The sequence below is a fragment of the Hemitrygon akajei genome, chromosome 12 (genome assembly GCF_048418815.1).
Source record: "Hemitrygon akajei chromosome 12, sHemAka1.3, whole genome shotgun sequence".
Lineage (NCBI taxonomy): Eukaryota > Metazoa > Chordata > Chondrichthyes > Myliobatiformes > Dasyatidae > Hemitrygon > Hemitrygon akajei.
In genome coordinates this window covers 57,467,595-57,483,429 of record NC_133135.1, presented here as the reverse complement: position 1 = coordinate 57,483,429, position 15,835 = coordinate 57,467,595, and the positions used below count along the sequence as shown (strand labels likewise).

The window sequence follows — 15,835 nt, the reverse complement described above, 5'->3', positions numbered from 1 at the left end:
ATAGAATTCAGGTATCTGGGAACACAGCCAGCTGCCAGCTAGGGGCTTACGATTTTTTGTTTCCCATGCTGCAGCAGGCAGTGGCACCAGTCTTGAGTCCGCCCGCCTCCAGAGCCATGAAAATCCGGCACCCTGAAGGTGCGTTCATCTTCCAGGCCACATCGTTGGCATATCGAAAAGCGACCACTCGTGAGGCCCCAAGAGTGTGTCTCATTTCCGCAAAGAACCGAAATCAGCATGTAACTCCAGGTCAGGATGTTCAAAAGAACTTTGAAAAGGAAAAAAAAGAAATATCATAGAAATAGAGCTGTTTCCAAAGATTTAAGCAAAGGAGTGGACGTCAGGCGCCATTGTCCTCCTAAATTCTATCATCTAACCTCCCTGGCTTTTCACAATGTCCTAAGATGTAGCTGGTCAGTCCTCAGTGATCTATCCACAAAATGCAGTTCAAAACTGCATTTATATGCAGTTATTTATATTATTTATATTAATAGATGGGAGATGCCAGAGAGTAGTGGTGGATAATTGTTTATCGGGATGGAGGCCGGTGACTAGCGGGGTGCCTCAGGGATCTGTTTTGGGCCCAATGTTGTTTGTAATATACATAAATGATCTGGATGATGGGGTGGTAAATTGGATTAGTAAGTATGCTGATGATACTAAGGTAGGAAGTGTTGTGGATAATGAGGTGGGTTTTCAAAGCTTGCAGGGAGATTTATGCCGGTTAGAAGAATGGGCTGAACGTTGGCAGATGGAGTTTAATGCTGAGAAGTGTGAGGTTCTACATTTTGGCAGGAATAATCCAAATAGAACATACAGGGTAAACGGTAGGGCATTGAGGAATGCAGTGGAACAGAGCGATCTAGGAATAACAGTGCATAGTTCCCTGAAGGTGGAGTCTGATGTAGATAGGGTGGTGAAGAAGGCTTTTGGAACGCTGGCCTTTATAAATCAGAGCATTGAGTACAGAAGTTGGGATGTAATGTTAAAATTGTACAAGGCATTGGTAAGGCCAAATTTGGAATATTGTGTACAGTTCTGGTCACCGAATTATAGGAAAGATATCAATACATTAGACAGAGTGCAGAGATGATTTACTAGGATGTTACCTGGGTTTCAGCACTTAAGTTACAGAGAAAGGTTGAACAAGTTAGGTCTCTATTCATTGGAGCGTAGAAGGTTGAGGGGGGATTTGATCGAGGTATTTAAAATTTTGAGAGGGATAGATAGAGTTGATGTGAATCGGCTGTTTCCATTGAGAGTAGGGGAGATTCAAACGAGAGGACATGATTTGAGAGTTAGGGGGCAAAAGTTTAAGGGAAACACGAGGGGGTATTTCTTTACTCAGAGAGTGATAGCTGTGTGGAATGAGCTTCCTGTAGAAGTAGTAGAGGCCAGTTCAGTTGTGTCATTTAAGGTAAAATTGGATAGGTATATGGACAGGAAAGGAGTGGAGGGTTATGGGCTGAGTGCGGGTAGGTGGGACTAGGTGAGATTAAGAGTTCGGCACGGACTAGGAGGGCCGGAATGGCCTGTTTCCGTGCTGTGATTGTTATATGGTTATATGTTATATGGTTAAAACACCAACAGGCCATCTATGAAGAGGGTGAACCCTCGCATGGCATAGGAACCGGATGGTGTAGCTGGAAGTTACTGAAAATCTGTACCAAGCAACTGACTGGAGTATTAAAGAATATCTTCAATTTCTCACTGCTTTGCTCTAAGGTTTCCACGTGCTTCCTTAGGTGTCAACCATATCAGTGCCCAGGAAGAGCAGGGTGAGCTGTTTCATTGGCTATCACCTGGTAGCACTCACATCTACTGTGATGAAGTGCTTTGGGAAGGTGGTCATGGGTAGAATTAACTACTGCCTTAGCAAGGGACTGCACCTGCTGCAATTTGCCTTTTGACACAAAAGGTCTACAGCAGATACAATCTCACTGGCTCTGCACTCAGCTTTGAAGCACCTAGATAATAGCAAGACGTACATCAGGCTACTGTTTATTGACTATAGCTCAACATTCAATGCTATCAACACTTACGATTAATCAGCAAGAATTCAAAAACGGGGCTTCTGCACCTCCCTTTGCAACTATATCCTTGACTTCCTTATCGGGAAACCACAGTCAGTGCAGATCAGTAATTACACCTCCTTCTGGGGGAAATCACCAGCGGTGGCTGCAGGAGGCAGAGGAGTAGCTACAGGGTTGCTTTGAGTTGGTGGACTGGGCCATGTTCAATATCTCACAAGAAGATCTGAATTAGTACACCATGGTTCTCATGGACTTTATAAAGACACTCATGGTCAAGTCTGTCCCCATATCATCATCTAGAGTCTTCAATATTAGTCTTTCCCCAGATTAGGATTTTAGCTTGTGGACCAGTCCTATCTTTTTTATGTCTACATTAATACTGATAGAATTTTGGTCACGTGACAAATTGCTCCTTTACTGAATTCTGTTACTTGTGTAGTCTCACTTCCTGAGAGCAGATCAAGTGTAGTCCCTTCTCTCATAGGTGATTCCACATTACAGCTTAAGCAAACTTTTCTGGACACATACCTGCATAAGTGTGACAACTTCATGTATCTTCTCAGCAATCTCTATTGCTATGGTTGACACATAGAACAGTAGAGCATAGGAAAAAGCCCAAGCTACTTAAACAAATAGCACCTAATTAAACCAATCCCTTCTGTCTGCACATGGTCCGCATTCCTCCTTTCTTTGCATAATCGTGTGTCAATCTTAAAATTGTCTTAAAATATAATGTATCTGCTTCCATCAACATCAGGATGTTATTGCCAATTTTCAGATGAAACCCATGCCATTCACACCTGAATTCTTATCTGATATATTTTTCATTATTGCATTTGCAACTACATTTTGTCTCCATGGCCATGGTCCATGTTTAATCAGTCATATTATGACAATAAATCATACATGCCTTCTGCTGCTGTTCTTTTCCCCAATTATCCTTCTTTCTCCATCCTTTGTTAATTCTGTTAAAGTATCAGTTAGATAGGTACTGCCTGCTATGCTGCTGGCATTTAGGGCAGTAATGAAGGTCTTCTTCATTGCTGTTTCCTTAACAATTTTTTTTGACCAGTCAGTGTTGTTAGCTCTGAGCAGAACCCCCAAAGTTGGAAAATTGGTGGACCACTCTTAGTCTGTCCTCTACCTTTGACCTGCTTGGTATGGGTGACCCTACCATGAGTCAAAGTGCAAGGCCCTGACTCCAGCCAACATAGTTCTCCAGGTCATTGAGCCATGCAAGCCTCCAAACCCTACAACAAGGTTGTGATCATCTTGGAGGTAACGTATCAGTAATAAAATCAAAATCTGGCAGAATTTATCATCATACTCTGCCATGCCTAGGGACTGTATGAGTTCTGCAATGTTACCAGTTTTCCTTGCTTCCAAATGGCTTCTATTTTCTTTCTGGCTGCAATCCAGTTTTTTACCAATGTAAGCTTCTCCTGTATGAATACACACTTCCATTGTATTCATATATGTACCTGTGTGAATGCTTCAAATATTCAAGGATTTTTTTTAGCACTGGTACAAACATTTTAACTGCAAAGACGCCAATTTATATCTCAAACTATGTAGTGGATTGTGCTTTGAAAGATCGTCAGAGATTATTTAATGTCACAAATTAGTTTTGTATTAAAATACAGGCCCTTGGTACATCAATTGTCACATTTTATTTGTTTTCTTCTTCTATGTTCTTTAGAACATTAGGCCTGTCTAATTTGGTGAAACATTGATTGGTACCAATCCTTTGTATAGCCGCTGTAAAGTCGTTAATTGGTACAGTTCATTGTTTGATACTTGGTTAATTTTAACTTATAATCACCACATGAGCAGCCTTGTTCATGTTGGGTGCTATCAGTGTGGTACTGCCTGGTAAATCTGTATTGTCTTCACTGGAGTGGATCAAGTGAGGCAAAACTGGTGGTTTCTGTGCTTTTATGATTCTGATTTTATCTTTATTTATCTAAGACTTCCTCAACTGTTTATCAACAGTTTTCTCAGTCTTGCCTAGAGCTTCTGATTTTGCTTGCAAATGCATCAATCACCCCTGTCTGTAATTCTAAATTGTAATTGAATTTGGATCTTGCATTAGATGAATTTTTTTGGTTTTGTTGTCGTTTATATTATCTGTAAAAATTGATCATCTGTAAGGTTCCATATTTCATAACTTTGAATGAATTTGCTCATTGATTAAGCTAAAAACCAAACTTAGCATTCAGTGTACAATGCAAGAAGGTGCCAATGTGGCATCTTGGATCAAGGCCTTCAGTAGAACAATGTGTTTATTAATAGGTTCACCTAAGCCTAAGATAGCTTGTACCAAATTTAATGCTCTCTAAAACTTCAAAGGATCTCAAAGATTTCCTAACGTTCCTGAACTAATACAAACAAGCAGAATTGTTTTGTTGTTCTCCTGTACTGCATCGTTCTGTCCAGGAACTTTCCCATCACTGTCATAACTTCCATTTTTTGCTTGCTCAATGGATGCTCCATGTATGAATGGAGAGGTTACAAGAGCAATATGAAATGTTCACCATATAAGCAGAAGCGACCAGTCCATGATGGTGCTGGTGCTCCAATAAATTTGTCTTTCCTTGTTCACTTTTGTCATCATTACTGTCTATTTGGTTCCACAAATCCAGAAGCATAAGTAAGGTTGTCAGTGTAACCTGCTCAAGTCTGAGTAGCCATTTTGTCTTTTTCTTCTGATACTATTCTTGCCAAGACCGACACTCCAACCAGGGCACTTGAAGTTTCAGGATCTACAAAATTTAATGGCCGTATTAAATGGTTTATTAATTTAATCAGAATGCCTTCTTAATGTGAAGCATTTGCTGAGAGCTCCTATCCTGGTACGTACACACAAACACACCCACACATACACAAACACCTAACATTACTCTGTTGGCTAGATATGTGACTAATTTTTTCTCAAAAATGGTGCTGGAGCCTAGGAGCCTTTCCCTCTGCATTGTTCTTCCTTCTCAGGCAGAGTTTTGGCCACATCCTTTTGCATTCCCACACTTACTGGCACTCAGTCAAGGTTACCAGTATAATGTACAATGATACTAGTCCCTTGGAATGTCAATGGGTCTGTTGGCAGATGTATCGTTATTGGAGTGAGGTCTGCTCTTATTTCTTCATACAGGATCCCTTCCTTGTACCCTTATCATCCATTTGTAATATGTACAGTATATACTGTAGTTTCTTATTCTAACTGCATCTGGTGCTTAGAACATAAAAGTTATGGAGACGTCAGAAGGCTTGCTGAAACACGGCTGCTTAGTCCACCTTGTCCTAATGCATCTGTGCACACATATCCTCAGTAGGCCACATATTTTTACTGGGTGTGACTGATTTTCAAAATGTCACTAGAGAAAACTAGTTTCTGTCAAACGCCGCGTGGAGTAAAAAATCAAATGGTCTTGAATTAGTTCAGAAAATCCAGGTTCTATAGTACTGTAAAATAATGTGGCTGTTGAGAAATAGACAACACAGAAGAAATAATTAAATACTATAGCAGTTCAAAGACACCAGGGAACTCTTAACTTTCTCGACAGTATAAGACACTTTGGCAACTAAATTACAGGAGTATGTATGCTGCCAGTAGTATTCTAAAGTTAATAGAAAAAGACAAATATTTAGACACAGCATGTTTGGAATCTGAAATACACTACCTGCAGGCATGTGGAAGCACAAACTGTGGCCTTCAAGAGGAACTGGATAAACTTCTGGTGAGGAAAAAAATGTTGGTCAATGGAGAAAGGGCTGGTGAACTAGAGAACTGTTCTGGTAGAGATCTGGCTCAGACACAATTTTAAATACTCTCTTACTCTATGATTCTAGGATATTTAAAACTGGCTTAAATATATAATTCCCACTGGGGTGTTGGAAATCCGTGCACTTCCTCACTGACTATTTCCAGTAATCTTCTCACTTGAGGCACAGTGTTTACATTTATTGATTTTAGCCATCTGATCACAATTATTTTATTTATAAGTGCACTGCCCATTTATGAAATCTAGATATACAACAAATGAAAATGATAAGACCAACTAAGTAATCAATTTTGTTCCTATAACAATGATGGCTACAGTTTTATAAACAGCACTTCAACATTCGAGCCATCTAACACTTCTCTAATTCTACCCACTCAGCAGACCTGTGTAATGTCCTGAGAGAAACATAAAAAAGGCTACTATAAATTTAAAAAAAATCATTTGGAAATTTCCTTTCCTTTCCTATCCTCACAGTTGACTAAAAGTGTAATGTTATTGTTATCAATAAAGATTCTCGGGAGTGATGTACTTCCTGCACAGGTCTACTTATAAAAGACCTGAGTGTCATTCACAGCCCCTCTGGAGAGAAAACTGATCTCAGTCAAGTCATTTGAGGGTGACTTCCAAATATCACCATAACTCCATACTAGGAAATGATTTCAAGAGTTTTGACTGAAGTTGGCTATACAGCTATCTTCCCCAGTACATGTTTTGCTGTCAGGTAAGGAATGATCAACAAACCTCAACAGAAAAGTAGTTTGCCATTTCTCAACGTAAATCTTGTATCTAAGACTGATCTAAAGTAAATACCGGAGGAGTGCAGCCAGCCTTTTATTAGCAAAGCTTGATATCTTCAGAGATGGGAAGGTGAAGACTGAGAGGGAAAAGGGTGTCAGGATAAAGCTCACTGGCAGCTGTAAATATTGAGGAAGTTGAGCTAACTGTTACGTTTCCAGTTAATCTCAAACAAATCAAATTACTTTGAAACAGTTATAAGCAGCTGAGAGCTGTCTTGAATGATGATAAACATTACCAGGAGAGTTGACTGGCTCTCATAATCCTCAATCAATGAAGTGGTATTATTCAAAAGAGTTTTGTTTTGGGGGTGTGGTTGTTGAAATGCTGTTGGTGAGGATTTTCTTTCTCTTAATAGATTTCCAGCGGTAACTGCACAAGTTGATAGGACTGTTAAGAAAGCTTGTGGTGTGTAGACCTTCATTGATCAGGGAATTGAGTTCAAGAGCTGTGATTTTTATAGGAGCACCTTTGATAATGTCCTAACCAGCTGCATCACCATCTGGTATGAGAATTGCAAGACATCTGACCATAACTCCCTACAAAGGATTGCAAGGACTGCGGAGAGGATCATCGGCATCTCTCGCCACTCAGAGATATTTATCAGGAGTGCTGCATTTGCAGAGCCCTTAGCCTATCTATCTATCTATCCTCTTGTCTATCCAACAATCTCTTTGACCCCTACCCTCAGGCAGGAGGTACGAAGCATTAGGACAAGAACTCTTGGGATGGGAAACAGCTTCTTCCCTCAGGATGTAAGACTACTCAACTCCCTGCCACCACCTGGGTCTCATTACATATGAAGCACCATTAACTGGTAACTTTTTAACTTGTGTCATAAATGCACCTTATTAACTGTTAATTTACTCATGGTAATATGTGTTGTATGTGTGAGTTATATATTCTGTGTAGTGCACCTTGGTCTAGAGGGAAGTTGCTTCATTTTTTTTGGTATACACATGTACAGTTGATTGACAATGACTGAACTTGAGCTTGAAGAGCCGTGAGTAGTGTTGCAGCTCTATAAAACCCTAGTTAGACCACACTTGGTATATTATATTCAGTTCAGGTTTGCTTCATTAAAGGAAGGATGTGGAAGCTTTTAGAGGGGTGCAACAATTTATTAGGAAGCTGCCTGTACTAGATAGCATGTCTTATGAGGAGTGGTTGAATGAGCTAGAGCTTTTCTGTTTGAAGCAAAGAAGGATGAGAGGTGATTTAACAGAGGTGTTCAAGATGATAGGAGGTATATATTAAGTTGATAACCAGATGCAGTACTAATTTCCCAGGGTGGAAATGGCTAATGTGAGAGGCCATAATTTTAAGATGATTGGAGGGAGGTATGGAAGAGAAGTATTTTTTTACACAGGGAGTGGTAAAGTGGAACTGTAGCATAGTGGTCAGCACAATACTTTACAGTACAAATGAACCAAGTTCCATTCCCGCCACTGCCTGTACAGAGTTTGTGTGTTCTCCCTGTGACCTCGTGGGTTTCCTACTGGTGCTCCGGTTTCCTCCGACGGTCCAAAGATGTACTGGTGTGTAGGTTAATTAGTCATTATAAATTATCCCGTGATTAGGCTCCAATTAAATCAGGGGATTGCTGGGTGGCATGACTAGAAAGGCCTATACCACACAGTGTCTCAAAAGTAAATAAAATAGGGAAATGCCCAGCCAGGATGGTGAGAGAAGCAGATACATTAAGGGCACTTAATAAACTCTTAGATAGGCACCATAAAAAAATGGAGGGCTATATAGGAGGGAATGGTTAGATTGACCTGAGAGCATGTTAAAATGTTGGCACAACATAGTGGGCCGAGGAGCCTATAATGTTCTATGTTCTATATATATATAAATCACCCATGAAAAATTTTCCATAATTCTGATTTTTTTGGGCTTTTTTCACTTTGGTACTATCTTCTTAAGGAACTTTGGTTCCTTAAATGTCCAAGACTCTTCCTTTCATAGTTTCAGACAAACAAAATATAAATCTATTCTAATTTTATCTATGAAATGCTCAACCTCTGCCTTCCATCAAAAATTGCCACAATGTGCAGCTGCAGCAATTATCGATGGATGGCAGAGATTGCACAGAGATGACTCGTCAGCTCAGTCCTCTGACTAATGAAGGCCATCACACCGTACGCCTTCTTAAAAACCATATCAACTTGCATGGTTGCAGCCCAAAAAAAAAAGAGAAAAAAAAATCTTCACCAGCAACATTTTAACAACCACCCCTCCATAACAAAACTCTTTGCCATTTCAGTGCTGTTCAATTTCCATATTTCATGAATGTATAATTTGTAAATTCTGCTAATGCCTTATAAATTATTTAGAAATTGGAGGATTAGGAAGTATATTTTCATTCACAAAGAAAATAAAGAAGATAAATTACATCAAACTCATGTGAGTTGTTTACAAAGGTCCACCCACAGTTTTAAAGTGGGTGCTACCTCGGAGAAGCTGACAACTCAAGTACTCATCCAGTGATCGCTAGAGGCATGGAAACAGATTGATCGACAGGTTTCGTTAGTTAAAGTTTGAGTCTATACGACATTCCTTCACTAGGATTAAAGGGCAAAGTGGCAAAATTATAGAGATCAAGACAGCAGAGCTCATTTTTGCAGGTTTGATTGGAACAGCCAAACTTCAAAGCAAACTATATGCCTTTAAGCCTGATCCACCTGACAGAATTAGTACTCGTTTCTTGTCAGTTATTTCATTTGCTTCAAAATACTGTTCCAATAGTTCAGTATACAAAAGCCAATTACTCATAATGTAGTCAAACTCGTCAATCTTTCCGATGTAACTAGCCATTTTGTGTTTTTTTTTAATGATTAGTATCACCCGGTACTCACAACTTATGTACTCTGAACTCTTCCATTTCCTGCCTTTAAAAAAGTCATATCTTCCCTTCCAAAGAACATGTGTTGGCTGCTTCTGTTTTAAACTTGACCAGCTCTCCAAGTGCTGGGGTGTCTTTTTTATTCTCTGATGTTCCTGTTGTCTTTTATTTTATTTCAAACATCTCGCTCCACTTTAACAGGTTGGTAACTGTCTCGGGTTCATTTTAAAATACCTGGTCATCAATGTTGTGCTTGTAACTTCAAAACTTTAAATTAGTTCTAAGAAAAAGTGGGGAATCTGATATACCAGCGTAACTTCAAGTTTGCTTTAAGCAAAGTGCGCGTGTATCACATGGTAGCGTGATGTTGTTTACAATTAACGTATTTTTACATATAACTCGTAATTAATTATTTCAACAAACAAGGATGCTTAATCAACAACATATTTACAAAATTACTTAAAATAGCTGAAATATTAAATGCACAACAATTAGACCTTCGTGAGTCCTGCACAGGTGTCTGATTGGATTTACCTCCAAGAAAATCCAGGTGACTAAATCCAGGATGGCATGATGGGTAAGTTCATGTGATATCACTTAGAGGAACTGAACACTTACGTGAGGATGTTATTTGTGGACTTCAGTTCTGCATTTAACACAGTCATCCCCCATAAACTGGTCAGCAAACTGAACACTCTTGGCCTTGGTCCTTGTGCTCATGGGTCATGGACTTACTCAAAGACTGACCACAGCAAGTCAGAGTTGGTAAGCACACCTCTACCACCCTCATCTTAAAAACAGGCACCTCGCAGGGCTGTTGCTGAGCCTTATGCTCTACACACTCTTCACACATGACTGCACCCCCATCTACACCTCCAACTCCATAATTAAATTTGCGGATGATACCACAGTGGTTGGCCTGATCTCGGATGAGGATGAAACAGCCTACAGGCTTGAGGTGGATCATCTGACGGAGTGGTGCAAGGACAACGACCTGGTCCTTAACACTTCTAAAACAAAAGAGATGATCATTGACTTCAGGAGATCAAAGGACAGAGTACACACCCCCCTCCATATACATGGAGAGGTAGTGGAAAGTGTGGAAAAACTAAAGCTCCTTGGAGTTACATTGTCAAAACAGCTGACATGGACCACCAACACCTCGCTGCTTGTAAAAAAGGCACAACAAAGACTCTTCTTCCTCAGAAAGCTGAAACAGGCCAAACTCCCACAAAAGCTGTTGCTTAACTTCCACAGAAGCACAACTGAAACCATCCTGACCAACAGCGCCACAGTGTGGTATGCCAGCTGCACAGCCGCTGAGTGACAAGACCTGCATCGCGTGGTGAAGGCGGCCCAGCGAATTGTCAGGATGGAGCTCCCAGGACTGGACACCGTCTATTCCAGCAGACTCAGGAGGAAAGCAATCAGCACAACCAGAGACACCACACACCCCAGCCACCCCCTGTTTGACATGCGGCTGTCCAGCAAAAGGTTCAGGACACTAAAAGCCAGAACAAATAGACTGAGGAACAGCTTCTACCCCAGAGCCGTGGCCTCCATCACTATGCTCCCACAGAACAATGACTGAAACTGTGAGCACACACAAGGACTCAAATACTTGCACTAACGGCACTTTGTGCATTACTGTGACATTCTGGTGCTGCTGCAACTTATTTTCTGCTACTTAACTATTTAATACCGTTTTTCTATTACTGTCTTGTTTTATCTACCACTTTGTTTGATTACCTGAGAGGAAGCCAAGCAGAGTTTCTTTGTACCTATGTATAATGACAATAAAGATCATTCAATTCAATTCAATTCAATATATTCCCATCCTACTAAAAGCAGATGTAGGAAATGTCATAGAACTTGTTCGTCCATCCCTTTGCTATTTCAATCAAGAAACTTCACCACTTGTAAGAAACCTGAGAGGAACCCGAACCAGCCATACCAGTAACTGCTATATGCTGCTGAGCGTAAAAGGTGGCACCTGGACCAGTGTAATCCAGTAGCTGCAATGATGGTTCCTGGAAATATTAGATTAAATGAACCTTTCTCCCTCACCCTTGTTCCTATATCATAGTGTTTTTTGTTTATCATCACACTTATAATCACATTAATTGAAATTGCCTCTGACTAACCTTGTTTCAGTTAAACATAAGAATGTATGTAAACCATCCAGCTTTTGACCTTATTCAGTAATTAAGTCAGATTGTAGCTGATGTGTCTCAGTATTATTTACTTGATTTTTTTGAGACACTTCATTTAAATTTGCCCATCTTAGTTGTCAAAATTACATTTCAACCCATCAAGTGCAATCTTTTGGTACAAATTCTAAATTTCCAGTACTTGTTTTGAGGAAAAGTCCTAATTGTTTTCCATTTTAAATGACCTTTAAGATTATGCCTCTTGTGATTCCTTCACCAGAAGAGTTATCGTCGGTATTGTCTCTGGCTAAAAGATTTTATGATTTAACTTAATGATTATATGTTCCTCATGATTAAATTTAATCAAAGTTAATAATTATTTTCTTACCATAATTTTACTTAAGTACTCCTTAAGTGTGGAGAGACCCAGATGTTCACAATGGCATCCAATGTGTCCTGAGCCTTATTTCTGCGAAATCACATGGCATGCTGTCCCAGACAGGTCATTGCAATAAGTGTTGGCAGCATGCTGCTTCTTGAGTTTGATTGGAACAGCCAGAATGGGAATTGGATGGGATTATTCAAACAGGAGATGAGCAGAGTCTTGGGATATGCTTCTGACTGAAACAGGTATTCCTGTAACTAGACACCCAGAAGGCATTTGATCTCCAAAGTGTAGAGACTATGGTGGAAGCAAAAACTGGATGAAATTAATATAAATGTTTGCTTTACCTGTAAAGTATGTGTTGTGTAGTTAATATTTCAGTAATATTTGAGTAATCTTGTAAATATATTGTTAGATTAAGCATTCTTTGTTGTCTATATAATTCAGAGTAGTTATATGAAAAAATAAGTGAATTGTACACATTATCACGCAACCACATTGAAGGCAAATGCAAAGGTAGGCTCACAATTTGGTCTCCTGTGTCTTCCTTTGAATTAGCTAAATGTTTTGAAGTTACAAACTGTAACAGTGGCAATGGGGTAATATTAAAACAAACCCGAGACAACTACCAACCTGTTGAAGCACAGCGAGATGCCCAAACTAATAAAAGAGTGGAGAAGAACAGAACGGAGGGTAAAGAACGCAGCCCAGCACGCGTAGAGGCAGGTGAGTTAAAAAAAAGCAGTGTAACGCATATTCTTCGGAAGCAAAGACACGATCAAGTATTTTAAAAAATCAGAAAATGGAATAATTCATGAGTTTTTTAAGAGTGAGTATAAGGTGATATTCATTAAAAAAAAGAGCAGAAATGGATGGCTACATCAGACAAATTGATGTGCTTGATTTCACAAAAAGGTAACTAGAATATGCATACTGATCTAATTGAACTGTATTTTGAAGCAAATGAAATAACCAATGAGAAACAAGTGCCAGTTTTGCTTGCACGTTGTTGTGTATGTGGCCTGGTTACACAACAGTGCTATTAATAAAAATGCTGGAGACGGGAGCTAAGTTTCGTGGTTCTTTACTGGCAGAAACCTAACTCGGCACACACGTACAGATCAATATGCGCTTAATAGCGCATGCAACAACATGACCCTACAACATAAAGTAGTCCCTTATTATACTGTAGGCCATACAGTACACATGTGGTATAAACAGCATTGTATAGGCATGATTGGCTGAGACAACTACATCTTGCTTGGGGATTCATCTGCCCTTTGTGTGCCACATTCCCTGCAATGAAGCCAACTGAAAGTGAATTAAGGAAGACACTGGATAATAGCAAAACTGTCTCCATGCTGTATAAAATGAACCATGGCCCAGCAGAGGGCCAATGGGTGTTAGTTCCAACTGCTGTGCCTCTGGTTGGAAAGCATATTAGATTAAGGAAGGACCATGCTGCTCAGAGGAATCAAGAAAGTGACAGAAGCAGAGGTCCGGCTACAGCAGTTTTTGTAGGCAAAAATTCTAAAAAACTTCTGATATGTTATTCAGACGGTTACTTGCAAAAGGAGTTCAAGGAGTTTCAGGAAAGTTGCAAACATTTGGCTTTTGAGATTAAAAATCTAAGATGACTGCATGAACTTCAAATAGGAAAGAAAAAGCTGCTTGTAAAAGTAGATGCAAAGACCAGAGCTCAGCTGAATGAATGGAAGGCCCAAAAGAAAGAAGTCAATGGAGATACAAAAACAGGGGATTCATCAGGTGATGTTGTGATTGAGGAAACCAAGAGGACAGATCAGATCATAAAGGTAGCAGTAGGATTAATAAGAGAATATTCTAGTGAATCAAAAGGATCTTTCCAAGATCAAGATGAACAAACTAGAAAAAGAAAAAGGAAGAAGAAAGGTGTCCAGATCTATCAGAACTGTTCCTGCAGTCTCAGAGTCAACTCCTACAACCACCATGAAGCAGGCCCAGAACCTGGGATTGTTTCACAGTCACAATTCTCACCTGCTAAACAAAGGGACTCCCCTGATCAGGAAAGACATTATTCCACAAGAGTGAGAAATCCTCTGCAGCAATTAAATTTTTGGGCTGAATGGAACAATTTCAAGATTCACTATGCTGTGGATGTCTGTATATAGTAGTTGTATTATATAGTGTACTGTGCATATAGTTGAGATGGAACTTATAGCTAAATAGGGAGGAATATTTCAGTAATATTTGAGTAATCTTATAAGCATATTGTTTGATAAAGCATTCGTGGTTTATATAATTCATTATGGTTATTTGTAAAAATATGTGAACTGCATACATCATGGCACTACCATGTGAGATATGCATGCCTCACTTAAAGTAAACACGAAGCTAGATTCACATTTCAGAGTCCAGTGTCTTCCTTTGAATTAGCTTTAATGTTTTGAAGTTACAGAACATAACATGAGTGAAACTCAGCAGGGTGGAAATGGAGAAAGTGAAAGGTTTGCATCTCTTGAGTTGCACTTGAAAATGGTTGGGAATGTTTGTGGTGACCTGGGTGTAAAGCAGAGTATGGTGAACGGAATAGTTCCTTTGAAATGGTGAAGGAGGAATGTGAAGATGTCAGAGATGGCAAAGAAGGACCTATTGCTTATGGAGGCTCGTGTTGGGGGGTGGGGGTCAGCCAAAAATTCTTATAATTTTGAGTAGAATGGGGAAGGTAGAGACTGAAGACAGAAAATGCAAAAGACTTGATCAAAGAGAAAGAAAGAGTAGTACAAAGCTTTGCTATGAAAGGTTGCATCATCAGTGCAATGTGATTGCGGTGTATAAACCAGAAAGCTGTTGTATGTTCATACAAGAAGTGAGATGGGAGAAAATTTGATGAAGATAATCTGTGGTTTGCAGTGCATTTACAGCTGGAGACAGGAAGGTCAAGGAACTAGCTTTATTTTAGGCCGAAGTCCCATAAAAATCCAGCCCTATTCTTGTATTCAGAACATTGCTATCCCTATTATTTTCTTTCCTAATGCAATAGCATTCATCAATTTGCAGAACTGCTAGGTCTTTGCTGCCAACCCTGGAAGCTGTATTTCAGTACAGCAGCTGTCAAGGGAGGTCAAAAGTCTGATCCTGTCAGAATTCTGTCAGGAGCTTCAGCTTTGTGAATACACTGCTAAAGCTGGAACTGTTCTTATAACAGAGATAGTTGTGAGGAAATCTGATAATGTATTTTAATTCATGAAGGGTTCAGACGGAGTAGATAAAAGAAAACTGTTCCCATTGGATGGCACAGTGGTTCAGCCTGCAGCATTTCTGCCTCATAGGTCCCTGCAACCCCAGTTCAGTGATGGCTTCTGTGCTGCCTGTATGGAAGTTGCATGTGACCATGGGGGTTACTTCCCACAGCCCAATGAAATGTTGTCAGAAAGTATTGTGAATGGATTGAGAGGACAAAATGGAAGTACTTGGCAAAAGAATTGAAAATAGCCTGAGGGAGAACTTCCCATAGCATGTGGAGTCTGGAGTGCAGTGTCAGGGGTAGTTGTGGAGGTAGGGCCACAAAGGAAGTTAGCATTACTCTCTCACAACACTAGCAACCCAGGCTCAATTCCACTGCTGTTTGTAAGGAGCTTGTATGTTCTTCTCGTGGCTGCGTGGGTTTCTCATTGCATACTCTGTTTTACTCTCATGTTCCAAAGGTGTCTGGGCTAGAGGGTTAATTAGTCACAGCGGTGTGACCACAGCGGGTGGTACATGCTCATTGGGCTCTGTTACCGTGCTGTATCTCCAAATAAAATCTGCAGCATTTTAAAGGCAACTGGATAAATATCTAAAAGGAACTAATTTGCCAGACTCTAGAG

At 39.9% G+C, this 15,835-nt stretch overlaps 1 protein-coding gene across 4 annotated transcripts in view; it reads left to right on the top strand.

The window, feature by feature from the left end:
* The window catches only part of pde4ba (phosphodiesterase 4B, cAMP-specific a), a 579,805-nt gene that overhangs the window by 444,412 nt on the left and 119,558 nt on the right, over positions 1–15,835 (top strand). The gene's annotated exons all lie outside the window — the stretch shown is intronic.